The 26,441-nt window shown below is 44.0% G+C and overlaps 1 long non-coding RNA gene and 1 pseudogene across 1 annotated transcript in view; one reads left to right on the plus strand and one right to left on the minus strand.

Annotated features, from left to right (window-relative positions):
* Window positions 1-26,441, plus strand: part of LOC140694596 (uncharacterized) — a 490,643-nt gene that overhangs the window by 294,173 nt on the left and 170,029 nt on the right. The window lies entirely within an intron of this gene.
* Window positions 1-26,441, minus strand: part of LOC140694609 (melanocortin-2 receptor accessory protein 2-like) — a 73,085-nt pseudogene that overhangs the window by 30,532 nt on the left and 16,112 nt on the right.

The raw sequence follows: 26,441 nt of genomic DNA on the forward strand, positions 1-26,441 counted from the left end.
TAAAAAATACCACAGTCTAAAAATACTGGCATGCAATGGATTTGCTCTTTCTTGATATCTAGCAAGTTTCCACAGCCCCCATGTAACATTATCATGTACCAGTGAAAGGAAGAGTCTACAGACAGGGAAAATCAATGCCACAGGCAGGCTGAAAACCAGGCTGGAGGAAAGGAAGAGAAAGGGCATAGTTAAGAAGAGGGGAAAGGCTGAGAAAAAGACATCATCACAAGGACTCTCAAGCATCATCCAACAATCATATAATCATTCATTCAAGAGAGAGTTACTGAGGTCTTATTTTGTGGAAGATTTTACAGAGGGCAAAGCAAGAGCACAGCGTCCATGGTGGCAGCAAGTGGCGGGGCTCAAATACACTTCTGATCCCGGTACCTTGCACACTTGTCCTCAGTATAAAGGCAAAGAAAAAAAAGTAAAATAACACTCTGTAAAATCAACGCATTGCTGAAAAAAATTAAAGAAGACCTAAATACCTGGACAGACACACCACGCACATTCCTGGATCAGAAGACAGCGCTCTTGAAATGGCAGTGCTCCCCAGAGCGATCCATACATTCAACGTGGTCTCGATCACAATCCCAGCAGGCTCCTCTGCAGAAACTGACAGCTTGCTGCTACAATTCATATGGGAATTCGAGGGTCTAAGTGACAAAAACATACTTGAAGAAGAAGAACAACATGAGAGGACCTGTAATTCTCAATATCAAACCTTACAACTGTATCTCCAGGTGAGGTTAGAGGCCATCTTTAAGTTATTATTGTTTTTATCCTTATTTTCCAAATTCTCTACAATGAATATAACTGTTACAATATGAAAACTAAAAAGTAACGTACCTTTTAAAACATGCACACCGATTCATTCATTGGGAAAAAAATATTTTAACTATAAAGAGTTAAACAAATATCTAGTGAGAAAGGACTACTTAAAAAAAAGTGCGTTTAAATTTTTCATAAATTGAAAACTGAAAAGCACAAACACATCAAGTTTCTAGGGAGACCGATGCAACATATTAATAGTTATTTCCATAATTCTAATTTAACAATGAAAACTCAAGAAAGGGAAAACTGTGATTGACAGCCAACTGCAAACACATGGAGAGCAAAGGCCTAGAAATCACAGTTCCTTTAACTCTGCTACTGACTCAATAGGAGAGGAAATTCCTCACTGAGGGGACAGTGGAATCCCATGCATAAGAGAGGATACACTGTACAAACTGCACTAGAATCGGGGGTGATTTTCTTAGAAGAATTCTAAAGTTACAACATTGCTGAAAAAGTATAAAAACACTGACAGACAGATTAAAACACACAGTCATATATATTATATAGAAACATATGAAGTCTGCTCCCATGTTGCATAGAAATACAAACATATTTGTTCATTTATGGGCACTGATTACTTTATCCCAGGTAGAATATTTCAACTAAAACAAATAATCAATAATACACTCTTCTTGTCAAATTTAGTTGATAAGTTACTCTGCTATGTAACCATAATGTGTATAAGATAGATCTAAAGTTAGTGAAAAAGAGCTTTGTGTGGTTTCTTGAACTCTTCTCAAAATTCCAAGCTTAATTTTAAAATAGAACTGAGCAGTATTTCTATATGCTCTTTTCCCTCGTGAAATGAACAACACAGTCTGTTGTCCAAATACTGTCCTTACAATGATTCACGAGCACCGTATCCTAACAAAACTGCTGGACAGCAAGGCACTATCCAGACACTGTGACCAAACAAATGAAACACAAAGAAGACAGTGACCATATTCTGGAGGGCTTATAATCTGTGTCAACATCGGGGTTTTTATTTGATTGGTTTGATTGGGTAGCAAAATGAAATCAATCAGGTACTTTCTTCTTTGAGCATTCTGTAAGTCATGACTGTTTTTAGTGTCATGAGCAGGAGAGACTTAAGCATGAATTGATTGGGTCAACTAGCAACAATCATCACTCGAGGGTGAGTAATAAAGAAGTTAACTGATAGCAATGCTTCTGCCTACATGAGACCTAAAATAAAGCTACACTGACCTCTGCAAGGAAAATGAGGTGATGCGGTCCCCAATGAGAAAACAAACTAACAAGAAATCAAAAAAGGAAAGACTTTTTCATTAACGATTCCAGGAAGGAGTGGAGCATGGAGGGGAAGAGCACAGATGCTCGGGACAAACATGAGGGTCTGAACTCCCACAACACTGGGTAGCTCTAACACTGATATGTCAGTGAAATTTTCTGCATCTCAGTCTCCTATCCACAGACTGGGAAGAACAACAGCACCCATCTCCTAGAACGGTCCTAAGAATTAAGTTATTTTATATATAAAAGTTTAAATAAAATACCTCGGATTTTAAATATTACCCCAAAAGCACAAGGAACAAAGAAAACAGAGATAAATTGGAGTTCATGAAAATTTAAAACTTTGCTTCAAAGGACACCATACAGAAAGTGAAAAAAAACACACAGGAGAAAATTTTTTCAAATCATTTATCTGATTAGGAATTTGTATCTCCAAATAAGAAAAAAACTCCTACAACTCAACAATAGAAAGGCAACTCAATTAAAAAGTGAATAATGGATCTGAAAAGGTATTTTTCAAGGAAAATATACAAATGGCCAATAAGCACAATCAAACGATGTTCAATATCTTTAGCTTTAAGGGAAATAAAGTCAAAACCACTAGGAGAAACCGCTTCACACTCACTACAATAGGTTATAATTAAAAAAGTGTAACAAGCAGTAATGAAGACACAGACTAATTGGAGCTCGCAGCCCTTGCTGGTGAGGACGTAACACAGCGTGGCCACTTTGGAAAACAGCCTGGCAGGGCCTCAGAGAGTGAAATGTTTGGTTTCTGGATGACCCAGCAATTCTGCTCTCTGGGCACACACATAAGAGAACTGAAAAGAAATGTCCACATAAAAACTCCTACAGGAATATTCACGGCGCCATTATTCATTACAGCCAAAAAGCAGAAACAAAAAAAATGCCTATCACCTGATGAATGGGTAAACAGTGGGTCCCAGCCATACAGTGGAATATAATTCAGCAATGGCAAAGCATAGAGTACTGACCCAGGCCGCAACATGGACAAAAATTGAAAACGTTACTCAGTGTGAAAGAAGTCAGTCACAATAGACGGTTCCATTTACTTGAAATGACTGGGTTTACATGAAATGTCCAACACAGGCAAATCCACAGAGAGAGAAGAGTGGCTCCTTGGGGCTGGGGGAGGATGGGGAAAATGGGAAAGACTGCTTATGCGTACGGGGCTTCCTGTTGGGGGGATGAAAATGTTCTAAGATTCACTGGGATGCACAATTCTCGGCATAGGGTAAAAACCGCTGTATATGTTAATGGGTGAATTGTATTAAAACTGTTAAGAACAAAAGCCACCTCGGGCCAGTACCTTCCCATAGTAAATGCAAATTGCGAGCTTTTATTACAGGAAGAAAAACTGCCCTCAGCATGAAAGCAGGAGATCAGCAAATGTGAGTTAACCGAAATTGGATAAGAGCATTTCACTTGAAACAGTTGCTGAGTGTACATGAAATATTCACAAATAGGAAAATCAGTTTGACATCACGAAGAAGCATTCTGCTTCAAATGATGATCAAGGATTCGGCAAGCCCAGCTGCTAGAAATGACCAGAGAAGAAACCTGGTTCTTCAAACAAGCACCAGAGCCAACAAGGAAATGGTGGTGAGGAAAGCAGGTGGCCGAAAATCTGGAACAGTTTGCTACAAGTAATTACTCCACTGAAAATTCAAAAGTAAAATGAAAATGATGCAATGCTGTGTTGACCTCGCATGAATGGGCTTCCTCCGGTGCTCCACAGTTCTGTTATCCCGAATGAGAGACTCAGGAGTATCAGCATGGCTCCTGGGAGCCCCAAGTGACTGCCCACCAGCACGCTGACCACCATCACATCTGCCAGGGTTGAATTGTAGAGAAGAGACCAACTTCTGAAAGGCACAGGAAATGTTGACAAGGGAAGAAAAGGCTGTGGTCAGTCCTGGGATAGAGGCCCTGTGAGCAGAGGCCAGAAGGCTGCAGGTGAACCACAAGGAAGCAGATCTCAATTATGTTCTCTCTCTCCCTCCGGTAGGAGAGATAAAACTGCATCCTTCTCACCTGGAACTCTGAGTTCTGGCTGGCAGAAATCTTACCGACACGGAATGATTATTCAAGACAGTGGAAAAAGTCCAGAAATCGATAGGGAGTAGGGAGCCTACTCCACGAGCCTCTCAAATTCTCCCATATTTATTGTGTTTAATCAAAGAAAATAGTCATTAACAGTTGTGTGATAGTAAGCAGGAACTTGGGCAAAGTCTGTATGAGACAGAGATTGTAGAATCCACCAGGAGTGCATAGTCTTAGTGTATCTTTAGGGAAGTCATGGGGTGAGAGGAACAAAATACATTCTTTAGATATGTGAATTACAAAGCAGACAACCAGACCAGCCAGGTCCTTGTTGTGGGGGTAACAGACTATCTAACAGCACACAAGCCCAGCTTTTATAGCTGAGGTCCTGGGTTCTTGCTTTGCAATGAGCAGAGTGCTATCTAAAACCTCAACTATGCAAGCAAAGCATTGTCTCTGCTCTTTAAGGCAAGGAGACAGGAGTGAGGATGCACAGGCCCCTGCTTGCAAAGCAGTTACTAAGCATATTTTTTCTTCTTAAAGTTGACAGGCGGCTGGGGTCTGTTACAATTTGTTAACCCAATCAAGGGCTCCCAAATGGAACCATTATGGAGAACACCCTGGGATGACAAATCCTGGTTTTGGGTCATTTCCTGCCAGCTTCAGCCACTCTAGCAGGGTCTAGGCACATCCCTGAATAACGATCCCACAGAACCACCCACATTCTTAACTCCTGGTGTGAAACTTAATTTTAGCTCTACACAATTTAAGTAGAAATGTTTCAGAAATAAAAGATATTATATAATTTTTATAGCTCATCATAGGACTGATTTTTCTTATTGCTCTAAGCTGCTGCTACTTGGTAAAGCACCTAACTCTGCAGGTGAATTCAATACTTTCCATTGTGCATAACTAGCCAGTTTGGTCTCGCTAACTTCTATTGGTCAAATACCGATACACTTAATTGATTTCATTTTCATCAATTTCAACCGGGAGGAGAGGGAGTGTCACTCTTTTCCTCAGCCCACCCTCAATTCTTTTATCATCAGCAACTCAGGCCTCCTGAAAACAAGACAAAGCATTTGTTTCCCTTCTTCTACACTTTCCACAAACCCAACAGAAAACATCAGCCTGAAGATAGAATTCAACACAAATGTTAAAACAAAAATCTATAAACCTGAAGTATTTCCATCTCCGAATCATGATACACAATGACATGAGAATAAGTGTGTCAGGCACAAAGCATGCGTGAGCCTAACCACCTGATACATATTCTTCAAAGGAAGGAAGGTTTTCGTATGTTTTATTATCACTCTTTGTCATTGTTTCTGATTAAGCCAAAAAATAGTTTATGAAATAATTTAGCACTGCAATAACAGATTTTTGTTGTATCAATTACAGAAGACATTCAGAGGGGATGGGAAAACCCACCTCTGTAAAAAATGCAAAATATCTTCCCCTGTTAAGAACACGTATACAAAATGCAACAGAGAATTCAAATTCTTGTGGAGAGGAGCAAAAGCCACAGAACCAAAGCAAAGTAATACTATGAGTGAATTCAAAATTCACTGGACAAACATGCTCAATGCATTCAATGAATTTTAAAGCACACTGCAAAACATTCACTTAATGATCTGCAGGCTAGAGGAACAATTTCACTCTTTAACAGACAGCAGAAACCAATAGGGTGCCCCACCAAACTACGACCAAAGAACAATCAGGTTTTTAAAAGTTCTGACAAATCAACATGTTCTAAAGATCAAAATCCAAAAATTTTAAACATTCATAATGTTTCACCATAATGTTCACCACAATGAAACAAGCACTTAAAAAAACAAAAAACCCAAAGAAACTAAGCACATAGATCATGTACCTGGATCAATGAGCACTTCATGTACCACTGGAAGAAAGAACAGGCTATAGCCTTTTACTTGAAAAATAAAACTACTTTCAAAGATAAATGCTAACACACATTTCATCATTCATGTTGTCTTGAAAAACCTGAGGCCCTTGTATCTGATTAGAAAAGCAATTCTGAGTAACAGTATGTTACATTTCAGTGCCAGTTTGCTTTAGAAGAAAAGAGAAAAGAAAAGCTACTGTTTCTCATATCCTGCATAAAGTGTGAAGTGCCTCCTTGCCTCTTTCTCCTCCCGTTTTCTAAGCTCATGCTCCACAACACTTCAGAAACAAGTATGAGAACCACTTATTCCCACCAATATGCCAAATGACAAAAGAAAATCAATTTATTTTTGTAAATATATGCCTATACCTTGAACTGGAGGAGAAAGGTATCAAAGTCTATATGGAAATTATTTCTACCTTCCTGAAATCACACACACAAACGTTCACACAGACACAGACACATACCCCCTGGATTACTGGGCACTTCAAAAGCTTAAGACTTACAACTTCTAGAAGATAACTTTGTAGTTAGTTTAAAATACAAAACTGTCAGCTTTTGAAAGCCTTGATCATCTGCTAAACCATCCAAATATCAAAGAGACCCAATTAGCCTTTTCTGTAGAATGTAATTTCCCATGATGGCAAAACAGACCCTAAGAAGTTCTGGATCCAAGTCTTGTGTTTATCACTAGCTACGATCGTTTTTAAGCACATTAACAGATTCAGAAATGTATGTCCCAACAACATTTATTCTTATTGAAATAGTATACGTGTTCAATTGCCTATACAGAGACTAGGTCCCATGATGGTGTTTAAGAGCTCTTTTGTGTATTGCAATGTGTATTTTTAAGTGCAGACAAGGAGAGTGGCTATTACTCAGTTGTAGAGCACCTGTTTAGCATGCACAATGTCCTGGCTTCAGTCCCCAGTACTTCCAAAAAATAAATAAAAATAAGGGCATATTTAAAAATAAGAATAAAGTTATAAAAAATACAGACTAAAAACCACTGCAATGTAAAAGCCACAATTACAATAAAAAAACAAGTGTTTCTATCAAATATTGACTATATGCCAATCACAGAGACAACCAGAAATCACACCTGATAACCATCACGTGTGATTCTCAGCAACCCTACTAAGTAGACATGGATGAGAAACCCGGCCCTGCGGATGAGGAGACGGGGCTCGGAGTAGCCGGGGACGCTGACCGTCCTGCTCCCCGGGACACCGCGTCAGCCCAGGGCAAGCGCTGACGGAGCTGCACAGAGGGGACTCCCAGCTGCATGGAACCTTGGGGCACTGGGGAGTCCCAGAAAACACTAAAAATTGTTCAGTGAAAAACCAGCTCAAATATATTACACTGTGCCACATCCTTTAAACAGGGAACATGACTGAGACCGTTTTGATGCCTCCGTGTCCTTTCTGTCATCATCAGTTACTTGCCCGCTCAGCGCAACCAGTGATTAACTGGACCCCATATGAACTGCACTCAGATGGAAGAGCTTTTAAAGTTGTTTTATGAAGTTTGTAGGACTCTGTCTATGCCTCACACAGGTGGTCATCCATCATTTCTCACCGGTGTGGATGTACCACCTGAAATCACTCCTTTCTGCTTTTTAAAGTCCCTTCATCTACTCCAGACTTTTCAACAGCAAAGAAGAAGCTCAACCACACACAGTGGACAGCTTCTCACCAAATGGACTTGAACAGCCCATCAGACTTCCTGGAAGCCCTTTTCTTCTATTAAACCCACTATCAGGTACTTCATCATTTCCTGATTAGTGGACTTGGCCTCTGACTGGCCTACTCAGAGAGCTCCCAGCCTCAGATCCGGGTGTGGGATAGGACCCTGCTGTTGGGGGAAATCAGTGCGGAAGGCGGACATACTCCAGTCAGGACTGCATGGGTAGAAGTGCCACAACGTGCTCAAAAATTATGCAGTCAGCACCCCTGGGCTCCCATGGACTGGTTTCACATTAACCAAACTCATGAGACACTGATGCAAGAAAACCAGAAACTTAACTTATTAATGTAACAGAAGATGTGAAACTATGAACCAGGCTGCAATATCAGAGCTCAACCATGAGTACATTTTCTCCTCAACGGCCTAATCACGGGCAGGCAGTCACATGGCAAGCATGGACAGAAGCAGAGCAGGAAGGGTTTCTAGATTAACTCAATGGACTAAATTTCTGTTATACGAAAAGTTCTACTGCCTGGAAAACAATTAACGCTTATCACGGTGCACTCTTTGTGGACAGTGGCCGATACTCGACTGTGAGCACCTGTGTAACTCTCCTTTCTCTGTCTTTCTGGGCTAAATGATGCACAGAGGTACAGAGATCAAGGCATGCAGGTACATCTAAACAACCAAAGCTCATCTCTGTGAGCCTCAAAACCAGACAGCCAGGGTTAAAATACCAGCTCTGCCACTTACTAGTTTTCTGACTTTGGCCAAATTACTTACCCTCTGTGTGCCTCAATTTCCACACTGTAAAACTGGGATAACAATCAAACCTTCCTTACTCGCTTGTTGAGAAGATTGAAGGATTCATTTCTGTAAAACTCTCAGAAAAGAATGCAGCACATTTTTGGTGCTCAACAAACGTCAACTTAATATTAAAGTGGTTTACAAGTCTCCCTTCTAATCATCTTCTGTGTTTCCTGGCTAGACTAAGTCCCAAAGGAAATCCTTATTTCTCCTTTTATAAACTCTTGGGGAGCAGCCTTCTGTTCCATCCCACCACCAGTTTAAACTGAATTAGGGGATGCCTCCTCCCCACTCCTCTGGGCCATGGAGAGTGCTTCTCCCTTCACAACCCTGACCCCTGGCCCACAGCTAGCCCTCGTCACACTAACAGAGTGAGTTGTGATTCCGGGGAGACAAGCAAGGCATATGAAACCCTTACTTTCCCTCCAGTGTTGGCCACCATTGGGAAGCAACCGGGATGCTCAGCTCCATGGCAGGACAGCCCTGTGCATGATGGGGCACATCCTCTCAAGGGAAGGCTCGCTGTGGCCCAGAGATACCTGCGACAGGGTGAGTCTCTACTTCTGGGACACAGAATCATGACACGCATTTTCCCAGAGCCCTGAAGTTCATGGAGAACGTGGCTTCATCAGTAACAAAGAACACATTTATCGCCTGCCTAGTCTTTTGTGTCATCTCTCAGTTGGCTGCTGGAGACAACATGTGTATAAGTATTGGATCCCCTTAAGCCCCAACATATATAAAGTAACAAAAAATTCTGTGGCTTAACGTTGGTTCAGGGCGACTGTGTAACAGTTCTAACTCTGCTAAATGCTAAATTATGGGTATAGGAACTATGGAACCTCCTCAAATATCTTTCATCATAAAACCAGCTTTTCTTATTTTCCTGTTTCTTTGTAATTGCCAAAGACCATAAATGATGGCTTCACAGAAAACAGCAGCTAAAGTTTAAGAGCCCTCTTGACATACACACTGTGGGAAACACTTTACATAATTTCTAATTCTCACAATTCTACAAAGCAGATACCAGCGTCCCCATCTCACAGACGAGGGAAAAACTCAGAACGAACTGACTCAGGCTCACGTGGCTCAGTGGCAGCACGTGCACGCAAACCCAATTCAAAACACTACACCCCTTCGTATATGTACCAAATCACCTCCCACCAATTAACAGACAGCGGCGGGGTCAATACTCAGGGAACTCAATACACTTTTCACCTTTAAGGTGTACCAGAGGCCACTTCTAGCTCTTTTTTAAAATCCTGGCTCACTGGTTTCTAACACTGGAAGCAAAGTCAGATTTTGCCACTGTTTGCACAGCAAGTCTGAAATGTTCACAGCGAGATGACAGAATAAAACTAAGATATAAGCAGAGTAATTTTTACACGTAGAGAGACACAATGGAAATTGTGCTATTCTGAAGCGTTAAGCAAAGATATCAAAATAAAATCACGTTGTTTAAGCCTTCTTTGACAAACAGGAAAATTAAGACTGTAAGAAGGTGCATCTGTGCCACCTATGGCTAAAAAGACCTTCCAGGTTGCCGGGAAAGATGCAACACAAAAATTGCCTGTAGGATCAGAAACGAGAATCAGGTAACTAAAAGCTTACGTACCACATACTACACTTTGATTCGGGGGAAGGGAGGGGTATAAAGTATTTAATCTGATATTGCTAATAGTCCTGAATATAAACAGAAGACATAGGCTCATGGAAACTCATCTTAAAAGAGGGAAGAATACAGTCCAGCCACTTCATTTTACAGGAGGGGAGACTGAGACCTGGGATCTGTCCTCCTGGCAATCCGCAGCAAATCTCTCCTAGGCCTCATGTCTTGCACTGTAGCAAAAACCAACAGATCTGTACTACGCCTACATTCATAAAAGTCACGTCTGTATTTTTCCAACAGCAGGTTATCTAAGTATCTTGCAAAATACTTCTCAAAGAGCCAGGATATCATACAAGTTTGTTGAAATACAAAAACATTTATTTACAAAATAAAACAGCATGAGCTTTATTCTCTCTATTAAAAAAGTGACACGTCAAATCAATGTTTTGATATTTTAAACCTGTTAAGAGTGCAGAAAAAAAAATCAAAATTTTCTTTAATCACAAAATAGAGAAGCTTACTCCCTGAAAATGATCAATGTGGACTTTCCTAAACTTAATGGATCTGTTCAGAGTCAGACGAATTTAAATGTCTGAGTGGATGGTTACACGGCAACATGAATTCTGAGTTGTAACAATACATATGCTGAGTAAATAACCTTCAAGGTCATCTGCTTAAGGCAATGTAACTAGTCCCTGTCTCACTGGAATGTTACAGATTTCATTAAAACTTCATACTGCACTAAAAAAAGAACCCTTGTTTCTTTAAACCATTTTCATATATATCATATATATACATATTGAATATGCATCAGAAATAAGCCACCCTCTTTAGTATTCAGAGTTGATCCTTCTAAACTATCTGTCATTGTGACAGCATATTTTTATTAAGCACCTCTTGGGTGCTTTGTATACAAGGCGTCTAACTCTCACAGTCAGACAAGGTAAACGATAGTACTCAAATTTCACAAATGACGAAATGTGCTTAAGCCATGAAAACAACTAACATATTCATCATCAGGAAAGAAAAGAGTAAGGATTTTACGTACAATAGTCTCTGACAATCTTTTCTTCCATACTAAGACTACATAAAACCAATTCAGTCTTTGTAAGTATTTCTGACAATAAGGGCCACTAGAGAAAAACAAGTAACATCATTAGCAATGGTTGGATTTTCAAAGCCCACTTCTCTTTTGCACTATAATTACTTTTAATGTTTTGCTGTTAGTGCTTACAGAGCACTAAATTTAAATACTAAATTTTTAAGTAACTACCTGAAAATAAAACATTTGTGAAAATGTACAATTTTAACTTATGCCACTCTGTCTCACTTTCTCACTGGTGTCTCTCCTTTCAAGGCCTCATCAGGCTGAGATCACAAAAATCGGTCATTTATGGGCTCAGAGGAGTTCGGGAAACAACTCAACGGGAGGATGATTAGAGGAGCAATTAAGAATGCATCCTGTGCAGCCAGGGTTCCAGCACCGAGCTACCCACCGCCAGCTGCGTGTGATTTGGGACAAGCTGGCCCATCTCTCAATCCCTCAGCTGCAAAAAAGGAGACACTGATACCTACCCTCCAACACCTGCTATGAAGTAAAACTTGAGGAAGGTATTTTAGCCTTAGGTAGGTGACCACTTACAGTGAGTTTGGTCATTATGATGATGAGGATGGCTGTTAATAAATTAAGCTAGACCAAAAAGGAGAAATCACCATAAAGGAGAATCATTTTAAGTCAATGAGCATTTCCTTTTGGATGGATTGCAGAATATTCTATTGATTTTTTTATTAAACCAAGTTTTGTCCATTAATTATAGATTTACAGGTTCATGGACAAGTCTCCAGAAAAAGAATTAGAGGCCTCTAACCTCTGAATATTAAGAAAGTAAAGTTTAAAAAAAATCAGGGGGGAGATTATACCTCATTTGGGAGAGTATGTGCTTAGCATGCATGAGGCCCTCAGTTCAGTCCCCAATAACACCATTTTAAAACTTTTTTTTTAAGAAATGGAGAATTAAAGCAAAAAATGGAGGAATACAGAATTTTGTTAGAGACTCAACTCAGATTTAAGATGGGGAAAAAACATCTATTTCTGAGTGTGAAGGAAAAGCCCAGCTGGGCTAACATGCTAAGTCACAAATCTAAGTGTGATAAGTGTCAGTTTACTGATATAAGTTCTGCTGGGCTAACTTGTAAATCTAAAGTTTAGTGTCAGTTTACTGGGCTAACAAGCTAACTCGTAAATCCAAGCTCAACTAGCGTCAGTAACGTGATCTGTTCCAAATTGATAAGCTCCAGTGTACTGATTCCTTGCTTTATGTTGTTTCAACCTTATTGGCTAATAGCCCCATACTTGTAATTAACCCTATAAAACCTCATGTGCACGTCTTGGAGGTGCTCAGAGCTTCGGAGCAGAAGCCCCTCTGAGCCCACCAGCGTAATAAATCTGAGTACTCCAACCCTCCGAGTGGTGCTTGTTTCTTGGCTGGCCTGTCATTTCCGTAACAAGAGGAAATCTTGAGAACTATGTAAACTGGATCTGAGATGTCTAGTCTTTTAACATTATTCGCGAATTCATATTACCAAGTCTTAAAAAACTACCTGATAACCCACAGTGGTGATAGTGATCGTAACAGCTGCCAACGCGGATCGAGCTCCGGCTAGGGCTGCTGTTCTGACATCTCTGCCCCTGAGGCCTCACCAGGCTGAGAGCACTAAATCCGGTCATTCATGAGCATCTCGTGTAAGTCCTACATTTGTGCTTCTCACTCCCCCCTCACCAGCCCCTCTGAGGGAAGCACTGTTATCATCTCCCCCACCCGCAGATAAGGCCACTGAGGCACTGAGACTAAACCAGTTCCAAGTCACATCGACATTAAAGGACGTCTGTATTTCTGCTGTTTTGCTTTTGACAAAGGAATCTGAGATATCAATTCAAGGGAGGCTGTTGAATAATCAAGTCTGTCTGGTCTTCACCTCAAAGAGCAGATACTATAAATTCCTGATGTAGGATGAGGCTGCCGCCACAAACTGACTCAGCTTGGAATTAATATCCAAGATGATGCAGTGGATACACGTAAATATTCACGAGTGTCAACTCCGCTCACGGGTCTGGGCCTTTCACTGTATGAACGGGGGTGAAATCCCCACCCGTGTCAGGGAGGAAAGCGCGCATCTTCCATGTCTCACTCAGGCTTCACGGGCTGTTTCCCCCCACAGTCTGTGCTCAATGATTAAAAAGCTCTCAAGATTTTTACACTGTGCAAAACTGAAAGACATTTCTGCAGATGGAGCAATTTCTCAGGCATAAACCTATTTTGCCTACACTTAGCAAGGGGGAAAAAAGAAACATGACTCTGCAAAGTCTCTGATCCTCACCACTCACAGGAGTAGAAATGCCACAGCACAAGATGACACTTCACATTGCAGGGTGAGAAAAAGATAAAGCCGCCCCAACAACAGGCACTCCCAGAGACAGCACTCAGCAGTCTTCTGCACACTCACGGTTGTGCAGCCCTCACCACCATCTATTTCCAGAACACTCCATCATCCCAAAAGAACCCCCTGTCCACTAGTAGTCACTCCCCATCCCCCCTCCACCAAGACCCTTGCAACCAACACCTGCTCTCTACCTCTGCATGTGCCTATTCTGGGCATTTCAGATCACTGAAATCAACAATATGTGGCCGTTTCTGTCTGGTTCCTTTCACTTAAAATGCTGTTATCAAGGCTCGTCCATTTTGAAGTGGCATCAGCATCTCTCTCTGTTTTTTTTTTTTTTTGAAAACGTTAAAGTTTATTAGAAGGTGGTAAGTACTATCAAAAAGAGTAGAGTGGAGCATAAGGGATTGGGTTTCAAAGGGAAAAGGGCGGGTTGAGCAGTCAGGGTGGACTTCCCAGAACAGGTGGCCTTTTTCATCTTCCCCTTTATTTTTTTTTCTTTTTTATTCACTCTTACGTCTGAATAATGTTCCACTACATGGAGATACTACATTCTGTTCATCCATTCAGCAGCTATGTATGGACGAAGTCCAGAAGAATGAATGTAAGAGGTGAGTAGCAGGGATGGCATTTAAGCAAAGGGCAAGATTTTCTTTAAAAAAAAAGCCAACAAACAGAGGCACAAGGAAATTCAGTGAGTTTCTGAGCAAAGTGAATGCTTGCTTCGGCAGGACTACCGTGCAGGGCTGGGGCGGATATTGGAAGGAATCACGGTGAGGAAGTAACCTGAGAAGACGCCCCACTGCAAGCAGCTCAGCCAGTTCTCCTCCCTCATCCTGTATTTTTAGAGCCATGTTTCTGTGTTTCTCTTACTTCAAGTAATAGCACTTTAACTACACATCTGATCATCTACATCAGACCACCTTACCTCCAAGCCACAGAAAATCATTCACTGACCGGAGCAGCTCCAGGACATAACAGTGATGGATCAGGGAGTCCTGCAGCATTCCAGCCTGCAGGCACAAACCCCACATGTGCCCCGTTGATGTCCAGAAAATAAAATGCATGGAAATTTCTCACTGCTGGTACACGACATCTGCCCCTAAATTGCCCCAAAATCTTGCTGGCAAAGCACTACTCAACCCTCTCACAACAAAACAAACAAACAAACAAACAAACAAACAAAACAGCTAAGAAGGCAAATATAGGCCCTTCCATTGAAAACCAGCAACCATCAATGTTAGTATCTCAGCTGGAATGCTCCTGACTTCAAAAACCACTGCGCAGTTACTTTTTAAACGTGAAAGGCACATATGAATTCCACGTAGATGATATTACAGAAGGATTTTTCTTTTCAAAATTTCCAGTTGCAACATTAGCACAAGAAAGTTTATGTTTCAGCTTTCAAAAAATCAATTATCTTTCACTTTCTTAATGTTGATCCTATTATTATTTTTTAAAGGGAGCTATGCTGCATATTATAAACCAACTCTTTGGCTTCTGTAATCAAGACCTTTATGACCTCACTATTTCAGAGCAAACTAATGATGCTTTGAGAGGTGGGGCCTGGGGCGCTCACTAACAGCTCTTTAAATACTGATAAGGATGTGCTATTAAGTAATGCAAACGCTGTAACTCCACATTAACTCAGAAACCAAAGAAACTACACCAAAGCCTTACTTTATCATTTTTATATATTCCTATTCTTTTGAATATTAATGTTCTTAAAAGATATGTTTTTTTTGAGAAAGACAACAGCTGTATTAATTTTCTTCTCACCAAGAACGCAATTTTTATCAAGAATAAAACCCCTATGGAAATCCGAAAGACGGGACGTTTCTAGCTAAGTGAACATGCAGAACAAACCTAAATCCTATCAGATCTCACTCCAACGAGCTCAACAAATTCCTGGGCTACCCTGAAACTTAGCTCTTCTATTCCAAATGTTGGCTGAGCTAAGATAATCACACAAGGCAGGGAAGGAGAGAAGAGGAAAGTCCACCTAGCGGCCTCCATCTTTTTACTTCCAGCCAAAAGGCGCCGCTAGGGCGGCCCCGCTAACAAGCCCTCCCCATAAGGAAATCCGGCATCCACACTGCCCCTGCAGTTCCCAAGCAGCCCCGACGCCCCTCTCCCACGGGTCACCTCCCAGCCTGTGAATGGTCTTCTAATGACCCCCCCCAGTTGGTGGCACCCTCCCCCTCTTCCCTGCTACACACACACACGCACACACACACACAGAGCCAGGGCAGCCTGCCCAAAGCACAAATTTGATTACATCATCCCCACTTCAAACCCTTCAGAGGCTCCCTGGTGGAGTTCTAGCCGCACCCCCGACACTTCCCGCCCAGCTTCACCTCAGTACCCAGGTCCCCAGTGACCTCAGGGGCCCACTGACCTGCTCCTACTTCACACTTGCCTCCAGGCTCATTTTGAATGTTTCTCAAGGAAGCCTTCCCTCCCTCCAACCTCCGCACTTTGTTCCTCTCTTCCAAGAACATTCTAGGTTAAGTCAACTTCTGACACTGCTAAGCTCCCAAGAAGCAAATACATTTTGCTTACTAATGTGGGTCCACCCTCTCTCCCCTAGACACTCAGAAGTGCTAGTGTTATGAATAAATGAATGACGGGGTGGGTCTCAAAGGGAGAGACATACCTGCTGTCGCCCGTCCCGACCCTACTTTCTGTAGAATATCAGAAGCAAAACCAGAAGTACCTTTCCTGAGGGTCACTTCCTGCTGACACCCTTCACTGCCTCCTGTGACAGGTCTAGTAAAACCCAAACTCTTCCAAAGCCCTCCACCCTAGGCCATCTCCAGTGTCCTCCCAAGCAAGGCACCCTCCACCCTGGACCACACAAGACACTCTCCCCGAGTCCCCACCCCACAAGCCTCCAGGCCTCTGCCCAGGCTGCACCTGCCACGTGAGCCATCCTCTTGATGCCTTCTCCTGACTGACACTTACTATGTCCTCACAACTGAATGTACAGCCCATTTCTTCCAGGAAGTCCTCTCTGATAATGTCCTTTAGGTCTTGGCTGGGCTCCCTCTACAGCAGCACTGCATGGTGACCAACTGTGTGTTTGCCCGCTCCTTTGAGACCACGACCTCTTGGGGGCCATGTGGGAAGGAGTGAGATTACAAGAGGGGTGGGAAAAGCAAAAAGCATAAATCACAGCCCAAGTCCCAAGTTCAAGGATACTGTCTCAGAAAAAAAGAATAAAATATTTCACAAGAGTGCAATTTGGCTACTATTTTTGTGGCTTGTGGACAGCAAGAGCTTGGTGTTCTAGTCCAAAACCCAGGTTAAATGCAAAGAAATGTATATATTCATATCCAAATGAAACCAGAGCTGCTCAACAACAGTTTGCAGTTAGAATTGAAAGGATCTTTGATAAAGGCAATCTCTCTCTCTTTCTTCTTTCTTTTCTGGCATCATATAATTTTAGAAGTATTTGCGTGACTAAGAGATGGCTACAGCCCGTGATTCTGCACTGGAGTGTTTGCGGCTGAGGAAGCCCAGATTACATTCACTGTGTAAATGCAATCACACCAACACACCGACAGGCGCCCTGGTGGTGGAGCTGATGTTCCAAAGCAGGCAACCTTATGTTGTAAGAGAACTCTAAATAGAAAGTAAGAAATGCAATGTTCTGTACTCAATTTCATTCGCTACATGGGCCATGAACTGATAGTACATCTTGTCTAATGAAATCCAAAAATAAATTGTCAACGTCGATTTTCTTCATCTGACCGTTTTATGCTAACTTTGGATAAGAAACCCTCACTTCATATGGAAAGCTCAGGCCTAACCTGCAGCACAGTTATATCCCGTGGAAGAAAGTCTATCAAGGGAGAACTGGAGAGTTTCCCTTCAGAAGCTGCTAAGTCTGGTTTTGCACCTGTACGTCATTTGCAACCACGTCATCGTCAAAGGAGTAAGACCTTACCTCTATGGGCCGAAAAGCACTGCGGTGCTTCCAAACCATCAAAGAACACTGAGCTTTGTGAAACAGTCCTGAGGCACATGAATCGCACTTTTTCTGAAAGGCTCCAAAACTGACCCCCTTCACCATTCCAGGTACAACAGGGAGGTACCAGAATTAGTAGAGAAAACATGCCCTTGAAGTCTGACAAGGCCCTGCTTGAATCCTGCTACAGCATTTACTAGCCGCTAAACGGACCAATTCCTTAACCCCTCTGAGAAGGCTTCCCAATCTGCAAAAGGGGGCTGCCACCGACCACCTGGGAGGCATGGATGTGAATGCAACACGCAAGTAGGGCAGCCGACTGGTACCTGACACGGGGCCCTGCTAGTTTCCCTCCACTGCCCTTCTCCCCCTTTAAACTTGCTCTGTTCCCCCTGGTAAGGGTCAAACCAATGGAACAGACTGCCTGATTCTTCTGTGTATCCCCGGATACATGCCTTACCCTTAGGAGGCCAGAAAAAGAACTGTCTCCTCCCCAGTCACTATCAATGTTCTTAAGAGTCTGAGATTTTTTAACTCTAGTTTGCAGGGAGACTATTCCAGAACTGTCCAAGCACCATTCTCCAGGTTGGCTCCTCACCCAGCGCCCATCCCTTTTCACCTCAGATCCTCTGTCTGATTGCCTTCTGTTCATGGGAAAGCAAGTCCGGTAGGTTGGGGACTCCCTAGGCCTCCCTCCCTCCCTCACAGGTGAGTGTGACTACCTTCTCCCCACTCCCCACTCCAACTCCAGCTTCTGAAGAGTCTCCCCTCCAGGACCCTGCACCCTCTGCATCGTCCCAAGACGCACACACGTGGCCACAACCTTCCCTTCAGATTTCTTCCTGGGTGGCCCTCCCCACCCCCTAGCCCCTTAAGGATAAATGGCATTGCTCTGAAAATCGCAAATGCCACTGACTGACACACCAAAGCTGAATGGTCTGGGCTTTCCTCCAACCGAGGCACAGCCTTGTCCCCCCTCAGCCTTAGTCTGCACATCTCAAGATGAGCTCAGCCCCCTATACGGCTGTGAACACCAGCTGAGAATGACGACTCCCAATGTGTATCTCTAGTCCGGCTCCTTCACCTGAGCCCCAGGTTCATAGACCCGAGTGCCTCTTTGAAGTCCTAACTTGGATGACAAATGGCATCTTAAATATCCCTCATGTCCACCATTTACTATGGAATTCGATTCCTGGCAGGTACCTCCCAGGCTCCCCATTTTAGTAACAGCTCCAGAACCCACCTAGGTGTTTGAAGTCACATTAAATTTCCCCTGTTCCCTCCCCCTAGCCCTGCCCTGGAACCTGTCTTGTCATTTCCGTTGCTAAGCCCAACTCAAGACTGGTTCTGCAGGGACCACGGAAAGAACCCCACAAGCTCACAGCATGGTGCAGTGAGTCACAATCCTCCAAAGGGTGCTCCCTGGAGGGGGAGGCATCTCCTGGCTCGGGGCACCTCAGAAGGCACTGAATTCTCACAAAGGAGGCCCAGGAGAAGGGACTCAAAGTTCTCCCGTGGTCTGAACTTTGAAGGGCCCGAGGTCTGGGGGAGCTCCTAATTAGCAGACACACTTGCCAGTGAGCAGATGTGGATGGAGGAACCCAGGCAAGGCTGTTCTCACTCCGACCCCTGGGCCCTCGGGAGCCACGGGAAAAGCCTGTGTCCAGGGCACAGCCCAGCCATCAGAGATCCCAGCCTGCATTTGCCAACCCGGACAGCCTAGACTCCTTCTACTTGCGACACTTACTTCTGTTCTGTTCCCCCCAAGAATGTGATGGACTCTTTCAGAAAGTCTGGCCTGTCTCAAGCGAGACCAAGTCAGTGAAGGATGAAGTGCCGACATTTGGACCACAACATGAAAGGAGAAACAAGGCCTCATGGTCAGCATGATGGTGGTGGCCAAACCCTTCCCCCGGGTGAGATGAAACATGGTGGGGGTGAGAATCCAAGGTCCTAGGTCGGCCAAAGCTTCTTCCTACACGGCTGACTGGGGTGTTGGACACTCACTACCGCAAACTAACGACACGGCCGTCAATGGTGGATGTCAGCTGCAACAGACAACGAGTCAGCTACTTACTGCCAACATGGGTTAAAAGTAAAGGCCGGTGTAGGGAGGCCTGCATGGCTGCTGAGGCAAACCACAGACCCGGCTCTGAATGCCCACTGGCTGAAGCAGAGTGGAACCTACGGTCCCCTTTAGCGGTCCGTTTGTCCACCAGATCCAGGTGAGCCAGCCTCTTCGGAGAAGGCCATGTTGTCCTGATACTCAGAAAAACCAGCCTCATACAGGGAACAAAAGAGTGGCATGGATTTTAGAACCGATACTGCCCCTTTATGAAGGCAAAGTAAAGTAAATGGCACGGGGGAGTTGAATGCAAAAAAAAAAGTGACTGCTTCCTCCAACAGCTGTTCACCCCCGAGACGGCCACTTACTCACCAGTGACCACCGGCCAGGAAGAGCCATCACGCACGTCACACAGCGACAGCCAGGAACCGTGTGCTGAGCACTTTTGTGTAAAAGCAGAAATCGAGCAAGATGCTGCAGACTTTGACTTTCCAAGTTTAAATACTCCATGAAAAGAATCCCTCAGCAGCAGCCTAAATCAATTCGCATCTCACTTCTTCAAAACAAACAAATAAATTTAATAAGGGCGCATTTGTCACTAAATATAAGGAGGACAAAACAGATTCCACAAAGCAAGGATTTTAACAGGTATCAAACACCAATGGGTGATGTGCTAACAAAGCAAATATTCCAAAAAATTAGAAAATAAAAAGATGACTAGGATAATACAAGGACCAAGGCAGCTGTTAAGTTTTTGCTTTTTAAAGCGATGGAGACAGCATGGAGGGCGATCTAGCTATTTCCAATGCAGGGTGTGCACAGCCCACCTTTTCAGACGCAACAACATGCTCACAGGGCAGTACAAGAGAAAAAGGAAAAAAGAAAAAGAAAAGGTGAACAAGCGAAAATTAGAAACACACAAGAACAAAAATGACTTTGACAGCCTATACAAGAACTTACGTGAGTGTGATGAGGACAGGGACGTGGGGACGGTGACACCCACACTCACCTCCTGCTCCATTGAAGGCAGGGGCCTGTGGGGAGCGGCGCTGCCGGGGGACACCAACGTGGTCAGAGCCCCAAAGCAAAACTCCACCTACATGTGTCTAGATAGCTTTTGAGCTACAAAATGTGGCCGCATTTCAGGCTGGACACTTTTACTCACTCCCACCAAGAGTAGCACGAGAGAATTAGGCTCTGCTCCTGTACCAAAGCATTGTTTTATAAATTAATGACTGTGGAATAGTAAAAGGAACAATGGAGTAAAAGTGACTGGAGAAGAACGTGCTTGACCCGAGCTCACTGGCCGCGTTATCTCCCTGACGTTCAGATGCTGGCTGGACGCTTATTGTACCAAAACAGACCCACCAGGAGGGAGGTTTAATGCACTGCTATATTTTGATGCCGAGAGCCATGCCTGGTACACGAGGTTCTGGGTAAACAATGGTGACAGTGTCAACCACTATGCTCTAAGCACACATCCAGTTACTCCGCCAAATCCCAAGGACAGACTTCAAAAGGCAAAATCCAGCTGGCATTCTCTGGTGGGTCTGCAGATTCAGAGCCAAGCAGTTGCTGAGCAAAAATGTCACCAGTGACTCCTATGACAAAGAGGAGGCACTGGCCAGCAGGCTGGGGCAGGGCCCCAGGCTTCCACTGCTCACCAACCAGTCTGTCCAGGGGGAGAAGTTGGTCCCTGCTTACGTTTCTCCGATGCACCTACCTTGACTAATGCCTGGGGGCTCAGCAGGAGGTGACAGGTGAGGTGAACGGAGCCACTCTGGGAGAAGACCGGTGCTGGCAGCTGTGCCTTCAGCAGGGCTCAGGCTCCTAAAACTGCCACCTCATCTCCAAGTAGCAGAAGGGGAGTGCGGACATGTAGATCACAGGGCCCTGTGAGGACAAGTACAGATCATGGCCACGACATGCCTTGCCCCTTCCTTAAGCCATAGAGGAATATACGGGGAGGAACTGAAAATTCAACCAGAGTTCGCCAGGCACCACACACAGGTGGGACTCGGGTCCCCTGTGCCTCTCACTCACAGGGCTGGTCTGGACTTTCTTTTTCTCAATTCTCTGGCATCTTCTCCTCCAACTGATCAACAACCAGAAAGTAGGATCTGATCTTAGCTAAGTTCAAGAATCACAGAACACCACCTCCACAGTGGGCCCGGCAGCACGTGCCAGGTCCTCCGACCGTCACCTGTGGGACCGCCATCAGCGCTCTCCAGACTCAAGGCCCGAGGCTGTAGGCCGGAGGGACACAACTTCCCTCACTCTCCTCAGCAAAGGGGGACCACTTGTTGGCAAAGGCATCACACCCTCTTCTGCCCGAGGGACAGCACGATAGACACACGGGGAAACAGAGCAGAAGGTGGGGTGGTAGGCAGCCCAGAAGAGCTTGTCTGCACTTCCGAGGCAAAGTGAGGCCTTTGACCTGATCACAGGGACAAAGTGAGGAGGAACCTTTCCCTGCTCTGTCCCATACCCTGTGACACGACTTTCCCTGTATAAGGAGTTCATTCGGAAGACCCTGGCGGTGTTTCTGATGTCCTAACCTGGCATGGTGGCTGTTGGGCATGAAGAGAGGGCCTGAGCCTTGCAGGTGCTGGGCCTAGGAGTCAGGAGACACCGGCACCACCCCCAGCTCAACCAGAGCCTCGTTATGTGTCTCGGGATTCAGCGTCTCATGTATAAGCAAAGGGATGAGACTGTCCCAGGGCAGGCTGCCCAACAGAAATGAAATGAGATCCATGTAAAGAAAGTTTCCCAGTTGCCATATTTAAAAAGTAAACAAAGAAACAAACAAACAAAAAACAATTGCTAGAAACTGATTTTAAGAACAGATCTCACTTATTCTACTGTATGTAAAATACTATCATTTTGACATGTAATCAATATAGAAAGTAACAAGATAGATTACATTCCTCTTACTAGATAAGTCTCAGCGTCTGATGTGCATTTGACCTACAGCACATGTCAGCTCAGACCAGCCTCCTCCCCAGCGCTCCTAACATCAGTGGCTGTGCCTACTCTATTGGACAGCAAGTCCAAGGGTCCCACCAGGGGTCCTGGCTGAAACGCGGGAGTAAGTGTCCACACTAACCCTAAAAGGATCTCTCTGAAACAAAGGCAGATTCACTTTTAAATGTCTGTAAACCGGCGGGCTGCACCTCCCTCCACCCTTGGCTACAAGACAGCTCTCTTCTTTGCTGATCCCTTCCTGGATGTCCGGAAGCAATCCGGCTCACAGCCAGGGCAGCCGGGCCTTCAGGTAGACTTACCTGATGTCTGTGTCCAGTCCCATGAAGTCCTCCTTCTCAATCAAGTTGCAGAGGAGGGGGATCTTGTCCCCAGACTTGTTGGGGGCCCTATCCAGCCACTTGAACTTGAGCAAGATGAAGAGTGATTCAGTGAAGTCCTCGATCCTCTTTTCCAACAACCTGCAGTCCTCGTAGATTGAAGGCCACGTCGGTGCGTGTCTGCTCGGCTACTTCCCCATGCAGCACAAAGACAAAGTGCTGAGAGTCATTAATGAGGTGCCATACAGCTCCTCTGCACTTGGAGCTTCTCGAAGGCCTTGGCCGAGAGGCAGTCGGTAATGGTGACAAGGCCCACTACTTTGCTGTGGGTCTGGGAGTTTCTCCACCCATTCTTGGGCGCATAGTGGTGCCTGTAGTGGATACAGAGTGCCCAATGGGAGCCGCACGGGCTGATCTGGCTCACCAAGTTGATTCGCTTATAGATGCAAAAGAAATTCTCTTCTGAGATGAACCCAATGGCTTGGACCACCACAAGGAGAATCTGGTCGTTCTCAGTGCACTGCACATAGTCAGGGATGCTCATGTTGCAGCCCCTGCCGAGAGGGGAGAGGAGATCGAGATACATACTCTGCTGTGGGCTGTGGTCCCCTCTGGGTTGTGGTGACATGGTGTGTACCAGCCAGAAGGCAAGGGAAGCCCAAGCAAAGCCGGGGGTACAGTTTGTCCTCAGCGTCTGCACATGGCTACCGTAGCTCGGATCACATTACCCAGCTTTTGGTCTAGGCTTCCTGCCCCTGCAGAGCAGGGTCATTTCTTGTTTTCTGCTCCAAGCACCTAGCCAGACCCTGATGCAAAGTCAGTGCTCAAAACTGCTGAATAAAAAATGAACAAAGGAACTGCTTTCCACAACCCTTTAAGCAGAATATAAAGAAAAGAGCCACAGTGGGATCAAAACATCTGGATTTCAACTCCAATTTATTTGAACTCCTAAGCTGCAGAATAATGGATAAGAAAACTTGCCTTGGGGAGGGGGGTACAGTTCAGTGTTAGAGCACGTGCTTAGCATGTACGAGGTCCTGGGTTCAATCCCCAGTACCTCACTTTAAAAAATGAATCAAATAGACAAACCTAATTACCCTCCTCAAAAAATATTTTTTAATTCAAAATTAAAAAAACACCTTGCAATTGACCCAACACTGTAAACTTGCCTATAATTCAATTAAAAAAAATTCCTTGCCTTACAAGAATATATCTAGATTACGGAAGTTTGCAAATGTAAAATGCCTAGGTTACAACCTGCATAAAAAGGGGGGACTGTACAAATTTACTATCCCTCCTTTATGAGCTCTATTACCTTTGGGGGCTGGTTATAACCTCTCAGAGCTAATTTTCTCAGATTAAAATAAAGGAAACATTACCTGATTCTCAGTACTGCTGAAGAATCTGATAACCCTATAAAAGCATCTGACACACTGAGGTTACTCAATTAATGTTGAATGAATGAATAAACAAGCAAAGTGAATGCTGCTCCCTGCCACAGACCATCATAATGGTACTGCCTGGAAATCCCAAGCCCACGTTCACCCGACTCTACATTAACCATGTGGGTGACCTGGGCAGGCCTGTGTGCTTCTCTAAGCCCCAGTTTAATCATGAATAGAAATGAGGGCAATAACACAAACCTCAAAGGGTTAGTGAGTCAGTAATGAATTGTACCCGAATTTTGCAAGATGGAACCATTAAGGAAAATTGGGCAAAGTGTCCATAGGCCCTCTCCATATTAGTTCTTACAACTACATGGGAATCTACATAACATCACAAAATTAAAAGTCTAATTTTTTAAAGAGGCTATTGAGATTAAATGAGCTCACTGTCACAAATAAGGAACACACAGCACAAATAGGACAATCCCTAGACCATGAGATACACTCAGTTAAATTTCCCACTGAACCCTCTGGTCCCTCCAACTTCAGAGCACGAGGATGGGTCCTCGTGGCCAGAGACTACTGCACCTGAAGCTAACAAAGCTAATGGTCCCCACTTCCAAGAGCCCCTGTCACGACCCTAGGTCTAACTTTGTATTTGTATTTTTTTTTCTTTTTATTAAATAGAATCCCCCAATTGCATAGCCTTCAGGTCACCAAAACATGACCACAGAGATCATGATGGCAGCCCTTCTTGGTGAAACAATAAAATGAAAAGCCATTTCCACAAGAACTCTGTGTAAATCTACTAGGGAACTTCATCCTGGACTGAGGGGAAGAGGACTGGGGAGGAGGGGGCAATCTGGGGCACAGAGAACCATGGGCCACCTGTCCCACGATGGACTTCAGTTTCAACACTCACCCTCCAGGAACTTCAAAATACACACAGAGTACTACGGATAAGATTTATTTTTTTTTTAAAGAAATCACTGACTCCCTAGCAGGTCTTGTTTCTACCGAGACACAAATGGATTATGTGTATAATGTTTCACAAAAACCCTAAAATACTATCACCCCAACTTGACACATGAAGAAACTGATGGAGAGAGGTTTATCACATTGTGCAAAATTAGAGAGAGGCCACATCAGCCACCGTATTTAAACCCAATCCCCTGCTCCATTGCTCACACTAGAAAGTGTGAAATACTGCCCCTTTCCTGCCCTTTCCCTGCAATAAATCTCTGAAGAGTCTTTTCTGTGCCACCTGGAATCACAATCACATCAGTTTTCCACGAAGAGCTATGTCACTCCTTGGAGGACTTATCAAAATCTAAAGGGTTGAAATGGGAGGAGAGATTTGCATTTTCTGTTTCTCAAAGGAAACATGGCTTAAAAAGAAACTGAAAAGGACTTATCTAGTCTACGGTCTCATTGTGCAGAGGAGGAAACGGAGGCTCCAAAGAGATGAGGAAAGGGCCTTATTAACAAATATTGCCTGAGTGCAGAACCAAGCCAGCCCTTGGCACTGCTGTGGGAGGATCTGGGAGGCCCAGGAGAATGAGTGTTAGAAAAAGGAAAGAGAAGAAGCATACAAGGCCCTGTCTCTACATCACCATACCATGGAGTTCCACCAAATTACCCAGTATGGGTGCAGCCCACATTAAGGTGGGCTAGAGAGGTTATACAAACCTGGAAGTCTCAAGCATAGTGGAAATTCCAACAATTTCTATGCTTTTTTCCCAGTTCAAACATCATCTCAGAGGGCGCTCTGTACCAGGGACTACACAAGGCCTGGAGTTCTCCCAAATACAGATCTCTATTACCACGTGTGCAAACCACATACAGATCCACCAGAAGAAAAACACCCACAGATAAGATGGAATTACTGAAACTGAAAGCAGCCAAGCACCATATATTAACTAGGAAAAATGGTGCTGCTAGAAATGGACTCATGGACATAGAAACAAACTGTGGTTAGCAGGCAGGAAATGGGGGATTAACAGATACACATTAATAAATATAAAATAAATGACAAGGACCTGCTATATAGCACAGGGAACTATATTCAAGTTATTGTAATGAGTTGTACTAAAAGCAATCAAAAATGTATGTATATACATA

The sequence above is a fragment of the Vicugna pacos genome, unplaced genomic scaffold, assembly GCF_048564905.1.
Source record: "Vicugna pacos unplaced genomic scaffold, VicPac4 scaffold_65, whole genome shotgun sequence".
Lineage (NCBI taxonomy): Eukaryota > Metazoa > Chordata > Mammalia > Artiodactyla > Camelidae > Vicugna > Vicugna pacos.